This window comes from Mus caroli, chromosome 19, assembly GCF_900094665.2.
Source record: "Mus caroli chromosome 19, CAROLI_EIJ_v1.1, whole genome shotgun sequence".
NCBI classification, from domain to species: Eukaryota; Metazoa; Chordata; class Mammalia; order Rodentia; family Muridae; genus Mus; species Mus caroli.
Window position 1 is genome coordinate 41,072,869 of NC_034588.1, and position 18,092 is coordinate 41,090,960.

Consider the following 18,092-nt stretch of genomic DNA (forward strand, 5'->3'; position numbering starts at 1 on the left):
AAAAAAAAAAAAAAAAAAAAAAAAAAAAAAAAGAAAGAAAAAAGTAAAAGTCAGGTCCCACTTAGCCATTTTAAGTAAACACACAGACCTTAGCAAGAATCCATAGAAACGGAGGCCGCTCTTAGAACCGGAGGGCACTCATAGAAACGGAGGCCGCTCACTCAGTCCCTCTCAAGCACGCTGGGCCCATTATTCCGACAAGATTGTACATATTGAGGGCAGGTCCGGGAAAGCAGGTTCGCGCTTGGAAAGCCCCTGGATCGTGGCCATCTCTCTGCGTGCCTTTATCCCACAAAGCACCTGGCCAGCTGACTTTTCTGACCTAGAGGGGCACGGTGAAGATATGTTCCATTGTCCCTCACTGACAGACACTCTTTAAAAACTGTCACTACTATTGAAAAGGACTGATTGGCGCCTAATCTAGAGTGGGTGGTGTGTCTGTGTCACCCATCCCCTCCTCTTTCATTAACGTAAAAAACCTGAAGGCCCTCCTGGACGGAGAAGAACCGCCTTCGGCTGATCACGTGAGACAGTTTCCATTCTGTTTCTCTAACTAGGAAACTGGTTCCCTTCCGAGCAGAGGTCACCTCCCATCGGAGGCTCTAGGTAATAACAGAGCAGAGTTGTCATTTTGACTTGGATTTTGTATTAATTTCATTATAAGAGAGCAAATTTTCCCAATAATTATGAAAGGAAAAAATATTAGCCTCTTTAAAGGGTTTGTACAGATTGATGAAAACTCAGAATGATTAAAAATGAAGGTACTGAATGGGAACCCTTGATAGAATTATAGATAATCTACAAATAAATAACTAAGGTTTGACTTTATTAGCTGTTAAAAGGCAACAGTGAATATAGTTTGTTACTACTAAAGACCTTATAATAGTCTATGTTGGGGAAAATAAGCCAGATTTTCTGTTTTGTTTTATTCTATGTATCTATGTATCTATGTATCTATGTATCTATGTATCTATGTATCTATGTATCTATGTATCTATGTATCTATCTATCTATCTATCTATCTATCTATCTATCTATCTATGTATCTTGTTTTTGCTATGTAGACCAGGCTGGCCTTAAACTCACAGAAATCTGCTTGCCTCTGCCTCCTGAGTGTTGGGACTAAAGGTGTGTGCCACCATACTTCTTTAAAGATTTATTTTTATTTTTAATTGTGGGGCGTGTGTATGTGTGTGTGTGTGTGTGTGAGAGAGAGAGAGAGAGAGAGAGAAGGCTCACCAGTGGAACCAGAAGATAACCTGTGGGAGTTGGTTCTCTCCTACTACCATGTGGGGGGGGGCCTGGGACTGAACTCATGTCACTAGGTTTAGTAGAAAATGTCATTACACAGTGAGCCTTCTTGCCAGCCCAGCAGAAAAATGTTTTATAAGTAATTCTTTTCTTCATGGTGCTGGAGAATTGACTCTAGCCCCCACCCCACCCCCATCCTAGGCAAGTGCCCTGCCCCTGGGCTATACCCCAGCCAATTGACCAGTTCCTGGAATTTTCACACATGCACATGCAATAAGCATTGTGGAGCCATGCTGTAAGTGTGCCACAGTTATGTATGTGTGCCATAGCTATGCCATCAATACTTTATATCTGTTATTTTTAATACTGATTTAGAGCTTGTCTTTAGTACAAATAATATTGGACTTGTAAATTAATTTATTCTGCCCATCAGCAGTTTTAAAACGCTCAACTCAGGCCTAAAGATGGGGCTCAGCACAAAGCACTGGGCTCAGTACCCCCCACTACATAAACTGGACAGCACACATGTACATACCTGTAGTAAATTTAAATAACAACAATATCTGTCTGAGCCAGGCATGACAGTGCACACCAGTAACTCCAGCATTTGGGAGGCAGAGGCAGGAGGATCAGGAGTTCACAGGCAATTTTAGCTGCACAAGGAGCTTGAGGCCAGCCCAGAATATAGGAGACTCTGTCACAAACAAAACAAAACAAAACAAAACAAAACAAAACAAAACAAAACAAAATAAAACAATCTCTAATGATCCCAATGTGTGTTCACAAGTAGGACATGAACATGTTTTCGTCTAATCTTAATAAAGGAAGAAGATACTGACAAAAGGAAGGGAAAATAAGTTGTTTTGAAACGTTTCAGATACTAGCCTAACTTTGAACAATTTGTTCTGAGGGCCTTTAATTCTATCATTCAGGAGGTAGAGATAGGCAGATCTCTGAGTCTGGTCTATAGAGTGAGTTCCAGGGCCAGCTAGAGCGACACTGAGAAAGCCTCCCTGCCTCAAACAACAACAACAACAACAAAAAACAAGAAAGAAGAGAGATTCATTATGAAAGGCTGCTTGGACTATTTAACATTGATCTGAGAAGATTAACACAGTATTAGATGCAGGGAAAGTTATAATGGATGGATATTGTTACATTTATATCCAGGCCCCTTCTGGATTCAAAGCATCAAAGCCACACGCATAGCAATGTGTGTACTTGACTGTAGCCACCAGGCAGAATCTCAGGGAACCCTATTCTCAACTCTCCCTCTCACCCCACTCTGTCAAAATACATTCACTGCTATGTGCATGTGTATGCATATGATGTATATGTACGTGTATATATATATATATATATATATATATATATATATATATATATTTATGTGTATGTGTACATACCAGAGAAATGACCACATGTCCATATTACAGAAACACACGTACTTAGATGTTCACAGCAGCCAAAACTGGAAACAAGGAAAAAACGCTACTTACCGACTAAAGTCTACACTGATTTAAAATTAAACGTTTGGTTTGTTGTTGTTGTTGTTTGTTTGTTTTTGAGACAGAGTTTCTCTGTGTAGCCCTGGCTGTCCTGTTACTCACTCTGTAGACCAGGCTGGCCTCGAACTCAGAAATCCACCTGCCTCTGTCTCCCAAGTGCTAGGATTAAAGGCGTGTGCCACCACCGACCGGCCAAAGGTTTGGTTTTTGAGACAGGGTCTCACTATGTATCCCTGGCCAGCCTGGAACTTATTATTAGACCAGACTATACTCAAACTCACAGCTCTGCTGGCCTCTGCCCCCCAAGTTTCTGAGTACTGGGCTTAAAGGTGTGGGCTGCCATGTGCAGCTGACATCGAAGTTTCTTTTCGTGGGCTGGAGAGATGGCTTAGTAGTTAAGAGCGCCACACTCTCCCAAGACACCTGGGTTTGATTCCCAGCACCTACATGGCAGCTTTAACTGCCGGGTAACATTGGTCACTCCAGTTCCAGGGGATCCAGTGTCCTCTCTGGACACATATGCAGGCAAAATAGCTATATATACAAAAGGAAAAAAAAAAAACTATTTCCAGGGAGATGCATGCAGACGGCTTTCAGACAGGCGGTCGGGACCTCTGATAAGGGCAGCTGCTCACAGCAGGGGTGCAGGGATATGGTAGAGATTCAGTCCACAGAACAAACAAAGTTCTTATCCATTTACAAACATCACAGGAGATCTTTGAGCTCAGAGGGTAGAGGGCCCTGAGCTTAGCATATTACTGAAGGTATGGATACAGTTAGGGTATGAGGCCATACTTGTTTTTTTTTTTAAGGGTTTATTTATTTTCATTTTATCTGTATGAGTGTTTTGACTATATGTATATCTCTGCAACGTGTGTGTGCAGTGTGACCTTCAAGGTCAGAAGAAATCACCAGAGTGATTGAGTTAGAGACTCCTGTGAGCCTCTGTGTGAGTGCTGAGAACCAAACCCAGGGCTTCCACGTGAGCAGCCAGTGCTCTTAACCATTGAGCCATTTCTCCAGCCTCAAGGTCATACTTTAAGAAGCCAATGGGAGAAGGGTGCTGGAGAGGTGGCTCAGTGGTTAAGAGCACTGACTGCTCTTCCAGAGGACCTGGGTTCAATTCCCAGCAACCCACATGACAGCTCACAACTGTCTGTAACTCCAGTTCCAGGGGATCCAACACCCTTACACAGATGCATACGCAGACAAAACACCAATGAATGAGAAGGGAGGAAGGGAGGAAAGGAGAAAGGGAGGGAGGGAGAGAGGAAAGAAGGAAGGAAGGAGGAAGGAAGGGAGGGAGGAAGGAAGGAAGGAGAGAAGAGTTAATTGTGGACCAGGCATGGTGGTTCATGCCTTTAGTCCCTGCACTCAGGGGGCAGAGTTTGAGGCCAGCCTGGTCTGGGATCTACCTAGTGAGACCCTGTAAAAGCTAATTCTACCGTTCTTACCTACCCCAGGGCTGTCTGAGTTAGGTACTAGAGAGGATGTAAGGAGTGATTGATCCCCTCTCCCAGGCAGCCTCCTTAATCTAATACCCACGATGGAATACCATTTGGAAGTGAAAAAGAAAAGGGAAGTAGAAGCTGTAACACAAAGGAAGATAGAAATAGAGCCCCAAGTGAAAGAAGCCAGCTGCCAAAGACCTATTCGTGCGAAGCATCCCGCGGAACTAAACCTCTCTTTACCATTACTGTTGTAAAGTTTTAATTACATTTACCTACTCGTTTTTTTTCTTTCTTTTTTTAAAAAAAAGACGTATCTATTTATTATATACACATCCATAATGTCATATGTATATACTCATATACTTATATGCATACAGGTACACTCTCTTCAGACACACCAGGAGAGGGTGTCAGATCCCATTACAGATGGTTGTGAGATGCCACCATGTGGTTGCTGGGAATTGAACTCAGGACCTCTCCAAGAGCAGTCAGTGCTCCTAACCCCTGAGTCATCTTTCTAGCCTGCTTACTCATTTTCTTATATATTTATTTACTTGTGTGTGTGCGTGTGCATGTGTATGTGCGTGTGTCATGTGGAGGCTAGAGGATACTCCAGGGAGTCAGTTTGTCTCTTCTACCACAAAGGTCCCGGGGATTGAACTCAGGTGGTCAGGTTTGGCAGCAAATATCTTGACCCATTGAGTCACATCATGGGCCCTGTTATCATGACTTTTTAAAAAGCCTGATTTTATTTTATTTTATTTTATTTTATTTTATTTTGTTTTATTTTTGAGACAGGTTCTCATGCATCCCTGGCTGGCTGGCTGTGAACTCCCAATACAGCCAAGGAAGGCTTCAAACTTCTGGTTCCTTTGCATCCATCTCCTAAGCGCTGGGATTTTAGGTTGGGCCATCATCCCTGGCTTGTGCTCTCCTGAGGATCAAACTAAGGACTTGGTGCCTGTTGGGCAAGGGCTCTCTCAACTGAGCCCCAGTCTCCATCTCTATTATTATTTTGTTTGTCTGTTTGTTTTAGAGAGTCTCACACTTGCCTGGAACTCACTATTGTAGCCCAGACTGAACTTGATTTCATGGCAATCTGCCTCAGCTTCTCCAGCACCTAGACATGATCAAACACCCTCAGGCTCAGAATAAGGACATGTATAGAGACAGAAAGTCAAACAGTGGGTTAGAGGGAGGTGGAGGAGGTTGGCAGATGACTAAGGACTGCAGGGTATCACTGAGGGGTGCTGACAACATCTGAAGATGGACTGTTGTGATTAACTTTGCGAATGCACTAGATGCCGTTAAAGCTGTGTGCTTTAGCTGGATAAAGTCATGCCATGTAGAAAGTGTGTCTGTAAAATACTTCCTTTCAAGTCGCTGACACTCCAGCCGCTGCAGATGCTGAGATAGCATCAGTTTGTTCAACAAACAAGCACACTGAGATTCGTTAGGCAACCGGCTCCACGGATCTCTCCATCCACACTGAGCATGGCCTCGTGATAATGGGATGATAGGTCAGAGCTGGAGAAGTGCCATGACCATCCCGGACCTCACAAGTTTTCTCCTGGCAGAGGGCACGGTGGGGAAGGAGAGGTAGACGTCAGCTCCGCTCCTGTCAGTCCTGGGCATTTCCTGGGCATTTGTACTACATGAGGAGGAGTACAGATCTCTGAGGATATGGTCCAAGCTACATCCCGGGACGCTGACGTGTGGGAGAGATGGTAAGAAGGCTTTGCCTCCTCTGCCCGGGCAACAGGCAGGAGTCTTCTGGGGGAGATGGTACCGAACAAGTCCTGGGGTCCCTATGCTCCAGGTGGGGGACCCTCGGCAAAGTCCCATTTGGAGCTCAGCTTGGGTGTCACAGACTTCAGGGTAGAGACATAGGTTAGGCCAGCCTGGGAGAAAGCAGGAAGACTTTATGGAGGACACAGCAGTATGATATCCTAAGGAGTTAGACAGAAGAGAAATAGGCAATAGTTCAGAGCTCAGCACAGGAAAAGGGACTTGAATGTAACATTCCACTAAGGAATACCCTTGGCACAGGCTCTAGGCTAGAGTGTCTGGCCTTTATCTGTGAGGTCCTAGGTATGAAGAGGCCGGTGAACATGTCTGAGCCCACGGTCACCAGTCGTGTGTCTGTCCACGTGGCACAAGAGCTGTCCCCAGCATCTCTCTGCTTCTCCCCCGCTCAGCACAGAACTGGAGTATGTGCAGTGTGTGTGTGTGTGTGTGCCCATGCACACATGCATGCATGGATATGTATGTGTATGTCGGTATGTAGATATGTTTGCAGTGTAGGTATGGGGCCATAGGAACGACCTCACCTATGTCTGGGCTCTGGTCCAGCTCTGTAGGACAGGCTGGGTGTGATTGGAACAAGTGATGTCTCAGGAGCAGAGAGTGTGATCAAGGGCTGACAGCCTGCGAAGCCAAGACCTGGGGACAAAGGTCTCAGGATAGGGTCACTGGAAGTGCTTTCTGTGGTGGCCTGACCTCCTCTTCCCAGGCTCCAGGTTGCTCCCTCCCTCCTGTGCAGACCTGCGGGAGCAGCCTGTGCTGTGTGTGAGCCTTCTGTGTGTGGACAGTCACAGAGGGCAAGCTGACACAGGTTCTGGACTGCCATTGACAAATTAACACATGAGAAGAAGCGTCCTTCACATCTTTCTTGCCCTGTCTTAGTTTTGGGGACTACAAGGAGACACAAGAGGGGCTTGTGCTCTTCTGTATTTATGAGGAGAGACAGGTAATCCTGTTGATTTCTTTCGGAGATGATGGCCATTCTGTACCCCGAACCAGTCCCTCCCTTCCCTACTTAGGTTCAAGACGCAGATCCTAGCCTTTGCCACCCTCCTCCCACCAGGTGGACTCTTGCCACCTTCACCCTCTTTCCCTTCCCCTACTTCTCTGCAAGGTGCCTTCCCTGTTGTCATGTAGCCTCCGCTTCCACAGAAGCGTAGACAGCCAGCCCACTGTCCCTCCCCATCTTGCCTCACCCTGCAGTAACCTCCCTGGACTGATGTCACCCTTGGTCCACACTGACACAGCACTGAGCAGCCCACAACGGGGCTGTGAAGTCCAGAGGGCAGCTGGCCATGACCTAACCCCAGCTTCCCCTGAGCATTTCCCAGCCAGGAGTCTGTGATTCTCCCATGCCATCCTTCGGTGCCAAGATAACTCCCTGGGGCCCGAGTGTTGACTGAGCCTCCTCTGTGCCCAGCAGAAATCCAATGCTCCACTCTGTGAGGAGCAACTAAACAAAGCTCCCTGGCACCTTGGGGAGGTCACAGATTTCTAGGAGACATGGGACAAAGCACAAAAGCCCTGATGATACAGGATGCAAACAGCCTGTCAAGTGGGGTAAGCGTTTAGGGAAGGAGAGGCCTTCTCAACAGAGGAACCCCTAAAATTGGGCAGGGCGAGCAAACAGGCTCGAGGAGGATGGAGCAACATTTTAAAGTTGTGTACTATGATCATAGCTCTGTGACTCTGTGACAGTCACCTGGGTGCTACCTTTGTTCTTTAATCCTCAGAAAAGTTGCTAAGGTTGGGGACCCTGTGGCAGAAAGGTACCAGAATCTAAATCTGATAATGCATGCAGGGACTTTGCACGTTTTTCTTGCTCCGTGGTTCTTCCAGCCACAGAAAAGATCTGCTAAGTACAGTTGAAAGGAATTACCAGCCCCCCCCCCTGCTTCTCTTGCTCCTCCCACCACCCAGTGTCCTATGGACACACTCCAAGCAGACCCCTTTGTCCTGACCCCTAAGTAAGGGACAGTTTGAAAAGTCTAGAAAATGTCTTCTCCTCTGCTTTCCAATCCTTTTTACCTATCTCTCCCTGCCTAACACGGGAAAAGGAAAACCCAACCAGGCCCACAGCTTTGCCTTTGGAACCCAAGGCACAAGTGAATGTAACCGTGGTACATTTCCAGGCCTTTCGGGCTGTTCCCTGCTAGGGTCTGGCTGGATTCCCTTTCAAAGACCAGGATTATTTTCCTCTTTCTTCCCAAAGGGGCTCTGGATCGGCCATGTTGTTGGCCTCAGGCAGGCTCTTGCAGTCTCTGGTTTCTGTTAAAACAGTGGAAGGTTTGGAGTTTAAGGGGGACCACCGAGGCAAACTTCTTTTGGGTAAGAAATTCATTAGAAGAGTATTAAGGCCACAGGCAGACAGACAGACGGACAGACAGACCGCATGGTGGAGGCTCCCAGGTGAGTTCAGTCCCCAAGGTAAACAGACAGTATGTCAAGGGGCTTTGATGAGAGAGAGAGAGAAACCAGGCCCTTGCAGCAGAAAGTTTCCAATCATGTGGTTAGTGAGTAGCCCACAGCTCTCCGAAGCCAGGCTGTCAAGATCCTGGGTGTTAGGAGGCAAGGAGGGGATTGGAGCAACGTGTGCTGCTAAGGATGCAGAGGGAAAGGGTCACATTTACTAAGGTGTACCCATCATACAGGTGGCTTGTGCCATCTTCTGAACCCCTCTGGCGTCTGGGAGTCCAGCAGCCTAGGCTCTGTAAACTTCCTTGGTAAAATGGGTATAACAGGTGTTTGGGGAATGCCTGTTAGTGGATTAGAGAGCCATAGGTGGGCTCTCCTTGGGGGTGGGGGTCGAGAGCTCAGCCTCACCACAATGCTTCCAACCTTGCAGAACACCTATAGAAACCCAGAGGGGGTTTGCGATCTGTTGGTTCCCAGGACAATGCCAGCAGCCCTGCATTCTCTTCCCTAACACTCTCTTCACAAACCTTTTTCCACAGTCAGGTAGGTGCCAGCATATTCTTCCTGTTGTCCTATAATAACCTTGCCCTCTGGGCCACCTGGCAAAGCGAGGGCTGCCTGTCATCTACTTGGTCTTGCTTGTGGCAGTGACCTCATTGTTGACTCTGGTACCGGGTAGAGTGATCCGAGAAACTGGTTGTCCAAAAATGGTGTGAGACCTGATGCTGGCCAAGCCACCTGTTGCCAAGTCAGGCTGGTGTCTGGGCCTGGGTCAGGGGTGCTGAGGCTGGCAGGCATCCACAGTTAAGGACTCTAAGCAAGAAGGCATCAAAGATGTAGGAAGAGCCAGAGTGGACTTGGTGAGTATGTCTGGGTGTCCAGCGTCAGGGTCCCATTCAGGGAGGGGTGCGGAGCTTATGCTCTGATTGCTGGGAAGGTATTGGCAGAAGGCAGGGTGGTCAGCACAGAAAGTGGGGGGTAAGGAGTAGGTTCTCCCTTCAGAGGTTGGAAGCAGGTGGTCACTCCCAAGAGCTGAGCCTGCCGGGTTTTCCAAAGGAGGCAGCAAGGAGAAGAAGGCCTGTATCACGGAGCTCCAATTACAGGGAGAGCCACTGACTAGCAATGTGTACATACCTGAGGCCACACTCCCCTTCATAGCTCCCGACCCAGAAACAGAGAGGCCAATCAGGAAGCAAGCCTAGTCCTGGCAGATACAGGACACCTCTGGTGGCCTATTTTGACTCGCTAAAGGTTTTACAAATCCCCCCCCCCCCCTTTTTAGGCCACACCACAGTAATTCACCAACCTCCCTACTCCCATCTCCCTCCCTCAGGGACAGAAGTGAGCATCGGAGCCGGGAGCCGCTGACTCCTGTGAGCTCAGCCCCACCTCTTCTCCAGAAGGCTTGCAAGGTAGTGAGTGTAGTTTCTGCTGGCTTCTCAGAGGATCCAGCTCCACCCAGAGGGCTACCAGACACCTCGAGTGACCAATCCCTGGGGGTTAGGATCTGTTGGCAAAGCCAGACAACAGCTTTCAGCTACACAGAGGGAAGGGGATGGGGGGAGAAGTGGTGCCATTTTAGGACCCTTTTGGAGGAGAGCCATAGTGGGAACAGAGGTAGGTCCTAGGGGCCTGCTGCCACCTGGTGGCCATACTGGGAAAAGCACCATTAAGGTCTTCTGTGTGAATTAAACAGATTTTTTTCCTTTTTATCGCAGTCCTGATACTGAAGATTAATTCCATGGCGAGTAATCTCTCTGAACCCCAGTTTCTTCTGATCACGAACACTGACCCCATGAGATTATCTGAATTCGAGAGGTGAGCCTGAGAGACAGCTCGGCATGTAAGGTGTTTGCTGCACAAATATGAGGCCCTGGGTTTGGAGCCTCAGTGGAGTTGGGGATGGGGGATGGGGGTGGGGGTGGGGGTGGGGGAGAGTTGTGAGGATCCTGGGGCACACCAGTTGTTCTAGTTCGCTTTCTATTGCTGTGATAAAGGCCATGGCCAGAAGCAACATGGAGAGAAGAGGGCTTATTTGGCTTACACTGGTCACAGTTGATCATTGACAGAAGGAGCGGAAGCAGAGGCTGTGGGGGAGGCTTGGCTACTGGCTTGGTCCCCATGGCGCACTCGGCCCTGATTATCACAAAATGCAGGACCACTCGCTCTGAGGTGGCGCCATATCCAGTGGACTGGGCTTTCTCACACCAATCATTAAGCAAGAAGACAGCCCACAGACCTGCCCAGAAGCAATCCGATGGAGGTAATTTCCCAACTGATGATCCTCTTCCCAGGTGACTCTTGCTTGTATCGGGTTGACAAATACAGACAAAACAACCAAGACACTGGCCAGCCAGTTTAGCTGAAAGGTGAGCTCCAAGTTCAGGGACAGGCTCTGTCTCAAGGAGAAAGTGTAGAGCCGTAGGGACAGCCTGTGCCAACTTCTGACTTTCTCAGCCATCCCGTCCACACATACACACTCTTGTGTACAACACATACACACACACTCACTTGTGTCCAACACACACTCATTTGTATCTAGCACACGCCCACCCACTTGTATCCAACACACAAATACAGATACTTGTATACAACACATACATGGACACACATTTGAATAACACACACACACACACAGATTATATGAGAGTTAACTGAGATAATATATTAGCACATGCTTGGCCTCTGGGTGCTAAGTGTAGGCAGGCATGCTTGCTTTGTGGTCTTTTCTCTTCTTCTTCTTCTTCTTCTTCTTCTTCTTCTTCTTCTTCTTCTTCTTCTTCTTCTTCTTCTTCTCTCTCTCTCTCTCTCTCTCTCTCTCTCTTCCTTTCTTTCTTCCCACTTACAAAGCTCACCTCAGTGCCATTTCCCTCCAGCTTCTCTTCCTGACCTCCCCACTCCCTGTTCCATTCCTCTGAATCACTGGGAGCTGCTATCGCTCTCACTCTGGCTCTTGTCACACTCAGCACACATCCTACCACAGTCCCCCCCCCCCCTCTAGCTGGAACCTGCAGAGAGGAAGCCATGAAGAAGCCATTCATAGGCTGTCCCCACCATCTGGAGGACACCACAATGGCCTCCTGAGCTGCAGAGGAGTCTCTGAGTCTAGGATCAAACAACCCTCAAGTCTCAGAAAGACAGACTGCTGTCTTGCCTTTGGCAATTGTTTTTCAACTATAACAAATATCAAATGTTGCAGAAAAAAAAAATAGGCAGAGCTGAAAAGCACGTGGAGTTGCCTAGAAATGACTGCTGCTATTTTCAAATTTATTTTATCCTGGTTAGACTCTGCTACACGGTAGGTATATGTGACAATACAGTACGTGGTAAATAACTTTATTATGACCTTGGATATCATTCCAAAACACAAGTAAGTCTCCCAGGATCACTCCTTTTGAAACTACGTCATAATTTACTTAAGCTTTTTTTTTTCATTGTTAAAATTTATCCTTGTAAGAGAAGCTGTTGTCAACAATGCTGACCGAGTCCTAGATCTGGGATTGGAAGGTGGAAGAGACGAAGAGATAAAGAGCCACCACTTCTCAATTCTCAAACAGAAACCGAATCTCTGGGTGTTTTTGCCTGCTTGTCTCATCCTTTCATGGACGTCTGTCCCTTTTCCAGGTTCTAAGGAGATAACCCAGTTTCGTAATGGAAATGAGGCTGGATGCAGACCTGGAGGGAAGGATCTGATGCAGGTATCTAGGCTCAGCTCGGCTCATGTTCCTGTGACCACGAGGGCTCCTGGCTGCCTCAAGCCAGCCTAAGGATCCCTAGAACTTGGTCTGCTCTCCTCGGCTCGTGGGCAGCAAATTATTTCTGAATCTCAGGGGAACTCGGTTTTCCACAACCCTTTCCACAGGGCAGAAAAGGGGTGCATGACCCGATGGTGCATACCTATAATCCTAAAACTTGGGAAATTGAGGCAGGAGAATTGCTGTGAGCTTGAGGCTGACACGAACTATATATGAGCTTTTGTTTAGCTGGTCAAGAGGCAGCCTGAGTCTGGGGGTCCTCACTCCATGCATACTGTCTGCCCCCATCTGTTTTATGACATAATAGTGTAAATAAATTATAATTTATAATTTAGATAAATAGACATTCATCTAGGGTGAGACATCTGCAGGAAAAAAAATCATTCTTAAATTGTGATTCAGGTTGAAGCAAATTCATAAACACATCCAGACCAACACATCCACAGAGCTCAACTACAAGACCAGTCTACATCCGCCAGTCTCCTCTTACTTTTCTTTGAATAACCTCTTCAAACATGGATCAAGGTAGGTTTTTTTTTTTGGTTTTGGTTTTGGTTTTTTTGCCGAGACAAAGTTACTCTGTGTAGCCCTGGCTGTCCTGGAACTCACTCTGTAGACCAGGCTGGCCTTGAACTCAGAGATCCACTTGCCTTTGCCTCCCAAGTGCTGGGACTAAAGGCGTGCACCTCCACTACCTGGCTTCAAGGCAGGCTTTATCCTCTTCATATTTCATCCGCTGTTTATTAGGCAAGAGTTGATGCCTCACGGTCGGGTTCCAAGGTCTCTTCATTTGAACTATCCAGTCATTAATGGGGTTCTCCAGAGGCCTTCTGGCTTCCTCTATGTTCTGGCTTCTTCTTCAGCCTCATGTATTGTCTAACCTCACCTTAACCCCAGTTCATTGAACCCTGCAGCATAGTCCATTTTTGAACACCATCCAGCCTGGCTTGGCAACAGACTGCCGTTTTGACCTCGGTTTACCCGTCTAACAGGAAAAGTCGAGTGGGCCCTGAAGCTTGAGAGCTTAGAGAAATATTGGGAAAAACTCTCATGAGATGCCTCTTGACTAGCACATTTGTGGCTTCTTGAGTAAGTTTTAACAGCAGAGGAATGAGTGAGCTGACTGAGATTTCTCAACCTGCTTGGCATAGCCTGCCCCATAGGGCNGTATAGTCTGATCCACACATGAGGAAAAGGGCTCAGTACTGAGCAGGAAAAGGGACTGGATGGGTTCCAGGAGAGTGACAATGTGGCCTGGAGCTCTGTCATATGAGGAGACTTGTCACATGAGGAGGAGGAGTGTCCTCAGGTCCACTCGGACCCCTGCCTCCACTGGAATTCAGGATCGCCCAAGGGAATGGGAAACCATCTCATGTTCCCCTCTCTGCTTCTTGGGGACCACACTGTTGTCACCCGTTCCTGACCCTTGTCAGGAGTCCCTGTGAAATTGCATAAAAGGCTCTTGGCTCCCTCTTCGCTCAGCTGATCCAATGCAAGATGCTCCCCCTTGGCCCAGCTTCTCACTCTTTTCTCCAAGGAAAGCTGGCACCGCAGTGGATCTCNCTGTCTGGAACAGCGGAGAGATGGACACTTGTCTTTCTAGGGAGGATAAGACAGTCCTCAGATGCAGACTGAAGGGAGTCACCCCTCTCCAGTGCCTAGGCCTTGGGAAATTCATGTGACAGGTTCAGGAATGTGACAGCCACTTTTTCTTCACTGTCCTAGACCGAGCCTTGCAGAGAGGTCACAGAGAGAGGAGGAGAGGGAGAGGATTAATGTCATTGATGTCCAACCATTGATGTTCTGTATCTGAGAGGATCTCAGCTTCCCCACATAGATGGGTAGAAGCTGCTCTCAGGTGCGGGACCCTTGGCTGTCTTTTGTCGGTGCCAGTTTGAGCTTGTGTTCCTATTTCTAAGTTAAGAGTAGAAGCCTCCTTCCCCATGAGTATTGTAGAAGTCCTAAGGGGGGTAGGAACTGCAGAAACCGGGGAACAGAGCCTGGGACAATCCTGCCTAGAGCAGCCCCCATTCCCTGTGACCAAGAGGCTCTGCACTGTCTCCAGTGTGGCTCTCCCTGAGCCTCACCCAAGAAGGCTGAAGACAGATACCAGGAGAAGACACAGAGAACCCTGGTGTCCAGCTGCTGTCTCCATTTCTGTCTTTGCACCATAGGTTTAGGGCTGGGAGAGGGCTCTCCTGGGGTGTGAGAATCTGAAGGGAGCTTGAATGGCTTTGTGGAAGGCAGGTGATCAGAGGAAGATGTGAAATTTTGGTGTCTCTCATCTACCTGCATTAGTGTTGCTTGCCGCAGGACACAGAGGCCAGGCTTCTGGTCTGCTAGAAAGGTCACTTGGCACAGTCATTACCTGGGGACCCATGGGTTGTAGGGGAGCGTGGTTGATGCATGGAATACTGAGGTAAGGAGTCTCTAGACCACCCCACCTGAAACAGATGCTTGCCCCATTCACAGCCTCACTCCGACCCAGTATCCTCACCCCATCTCTCATAGGGACTTGGTAGGAGGGCAAGCAGGAGTGGGGATGCTGTAGTCAGGTCCTGGGGGTTACTGGATGGGCAAGGAAGGACCAGTGAAGATGGGGTCAGGACAGGGAGGGCTGGATAAAAAGATGTGCTGTATGGGCTGGAGAGATGGCTCAGCGGTTAAGAGCACTGACTGCTCTTCCAAAGGTTCTGAGTTCAAATCCCAGCAACCACATGGTGGCTCACGACCATTCGTAATGAGATCTGACGCCCTCTTCTAGAGTGTCTGAAGACAGCTACAGTGTACTTACATATAATAAATAAAATAAATCTTAAAAAAAAAAGATGTGCTCTTGGGGACTCTGGGCTTCTTTGCCTATAGGACTGTGGGGGACAACGCTGACTGAGAACACAGCGGAGAACAGAGATCTCTATGTCAAGACCACCCTGAGGGAGCTTGTGGTGTGTATCGTGTTCCTCGTGGACATCTGTCTGTGTGAGTAGCCGCTGCCTGTGAGCATCTGCCTGTGAGAGGGACGAGTGTGTGAAACGTCTGTACCTCCTAGGCAGTATCCATCTGTGTGAGGCAAGCGGATCCTGGGAATTTTGTGTATATAACAATATGCAACATCTGTGGCTTTTCGGCTTAAGAGACTTCACTGAGAAAGAATTATCACTGAGTTCAGTGGAAGCAGCGGAGTTGGTAGAAAGGTGGTTAACAGGAGGAGTTTCTCTCAAATTCCCAGGTGACCCAGTTTTTCCATAATTCAGTTCATGACACTGCCACCACTTTGTGCTGGCAGATGTGCCTTTTGTAAAGTGTGATGCCCCCCCCCCCCTCTGGTGAGTTTTGCAATTTTCTTTAGGGACAGGAAGGAGATGATTCAGGGCTTCGAGAGGTCCTGAGAAGAGGGTTTGGGGTCCAATTGGTATGGCGATGCCCTGAGGGAAAGCCCATTGCACACAGGCTTTCTGCGAGGCATTGACTGGGAGCTTTAGTGTCCAACTTCAGAGAAAGTAGTGGAAGGATCACAGTGCCAAGGTGGAGTCAAAGCTTGTGCAAGATGAGAGAGAGGGAACAGTCGGAGTCTACCTGGCCTGCGGCTGAGGGAACCGATGCTGTATTCAGTTAATGCCTTCTTTAACGGTTGCACAGCGAGTGAGTGGTGTTTGCCTGGTACAGCACATAGTTCTACCATCTATGCGTGTTGACTGTCTTAGTCAGGGTTTCTATTCCTGCACAAACATCATGACCAAGAAGCAAGTTGGGGAGGAGAGGGTTTATTCGGCTTACACTTCCACATTGCTGTTCATCACCAAAGAAAGTCAGGACCAGAACTCAAGCAGGTCAGGAAGCAGGAGCTGATGCAGAAGCCATGGAGGAATGTTCTTTACTGGCTTGTTTCCCCTGGCTTGCTCAGCTTGCTTTCTTATAGAACCCAGGACTACCAGCCCAGGGAAGACACCACCCACAATGGGCCCACTCCACTTGATCACTAATTGAGAAAATGCCTTACAGCTGGATCTCATGGAGGCATTTCCTCAAGGGAGGCTCCTTTCTCTGTGATAACTCCAGCTTGTGTCAAGTTGACACAAAACTAACCAGTACATATCCCAAATGGTTTTTTATATTAACGCAAGGGTCTCTATTATGTTGTGGTCTATCCCAGGGGCAGCTTATAAACGCAAATACAATAAAATCTTATGCACAGGTGCAGGAAGTGCTGCTGGGTGGTTGGTTCCGGTCCAAGCTTATTGTGACTAACTATACAAAGCAATTCTGACTTCTGTTGTGATGGATTTCCAAGAACGCCGAAGCACAGAACATTCCAGTAACAGCCGTAACAGCACAGGAGAAAGTTTCCTTATAATGTTAGTGACAGCACAAAGTGGCAGGCTAGACAGGGAACAGGGCCTTAACATTTGACCTAGACCACAGCAAGTTCTACATCCAGATCTGCAGGCAGCTGGAAACAAGAATGGCACAGGGTTTGGAATAAGCTTTTCAAAAGCTTATCGCACCCGCAGTGAGACACTTCCTCCAACAAGGACACACAGCCTAACTCCTCGTAGGTAGGGCCACTCCCTGATGACTAAGCATTCAAATCTGAGCCTCTGGGGGCCATTCGTATTCAATCCACTGCAGCTGCCCCACATCAGTCTTTCCTTACAGATGGACTCTATCCTCCTGGAGGCAGAAGACAAGCATCCCTTCCCTCTGACACCTCCTGGAGGCTTTGTCAGGATCTCACCGGCTCTGTCCTGGGGAGTGTCGGTGCCCACTCCTCTGAGGCACCTAGAACTTTCTTCTGTTAAGTCATCAATTTCCAAAGGCTTTCCAAAGGACAACCTTCAGATCATTTATTCTCCAAACTAAATAATTTCTATTCTGTCTCAAAAAAAAAAAAAAAGTCATTACAACATGGTGACCAGAGGCCAAAGGGTTGGGCTATGAATTTGCAGATTCAGGTATAGACACTACAACTGACCATTTACTCTCTGAGACGGTGAACAAGTTGCTACTGCTGCTGCTGCTCCTCTCCCTCCTCCTCCTCCTCCTCTTCCCCCTCTTTTTGTTTGTTTGCTCATTGGTTTGTTTTGAAGCAGGGTTTCTCTGTGTAGCCCTGGATGCCCTGGAACTTGCTCTGTAGCCCAGGTAGGCTTTGAGCTTGGAGATTCGCCTGCTTTGCCTCCCAAGTGCTGGGATTAAAGGCAAGCGCCACCACTGCCCGGCCTGACTAACTTTCTTCCTTGTGTCAGATTTCTCCCTCTCTATCCACCTGATCCAACAGGATTATGTGGCCATTTTATGGGCCATTCACTCTGCCTGGCATGCGGTGTGACAGCCATTTCAGAGTGCTCACCGTGCGGGCTCCTGTCTCAGCTGAGATTAATTTAATGCCATTTATTGGAAGACGTGTACCAAGGGACCTGACTATCACAGTGTCCCGTGTCATTACTCTAGACTTGGAAGGTTCATAAGGACACGCACGGGAAGTGACATCTGAGCAGGGACAAGGAGAATGTAGCCCCGAAAGGGACAGGAAGAGAATGGAAGTTTCTGGGAAGAGAGGCCAGCATGTGCTAAAGCCAAGTTTAGTGAAGGCGCATCTGCAGACGGAGCAGAGACCAGGAGCAGCAGAGTGATGACCAGGACCAGGCTGGAATTCTTGCAGGGCTTCATGTGGGCTGATATGAAACTGAACTTGGTCCTGGGGGCTGTAAAAGAAGCTCCAAAGGGATCAAAGCATAGGCCTGGACAGGATATGCTATAGCTCTATTTCTGAGTGTTGAGTCAGTAAATATCCCTGGGAAAGTTTAAAGGAGGAAACCAAGATCACTTGTACTGTGTACATATACAGTGGATACAGCCACTGACCGCCACAGTGACCACCATGACTGACCATCACAATGAACACGACAAAT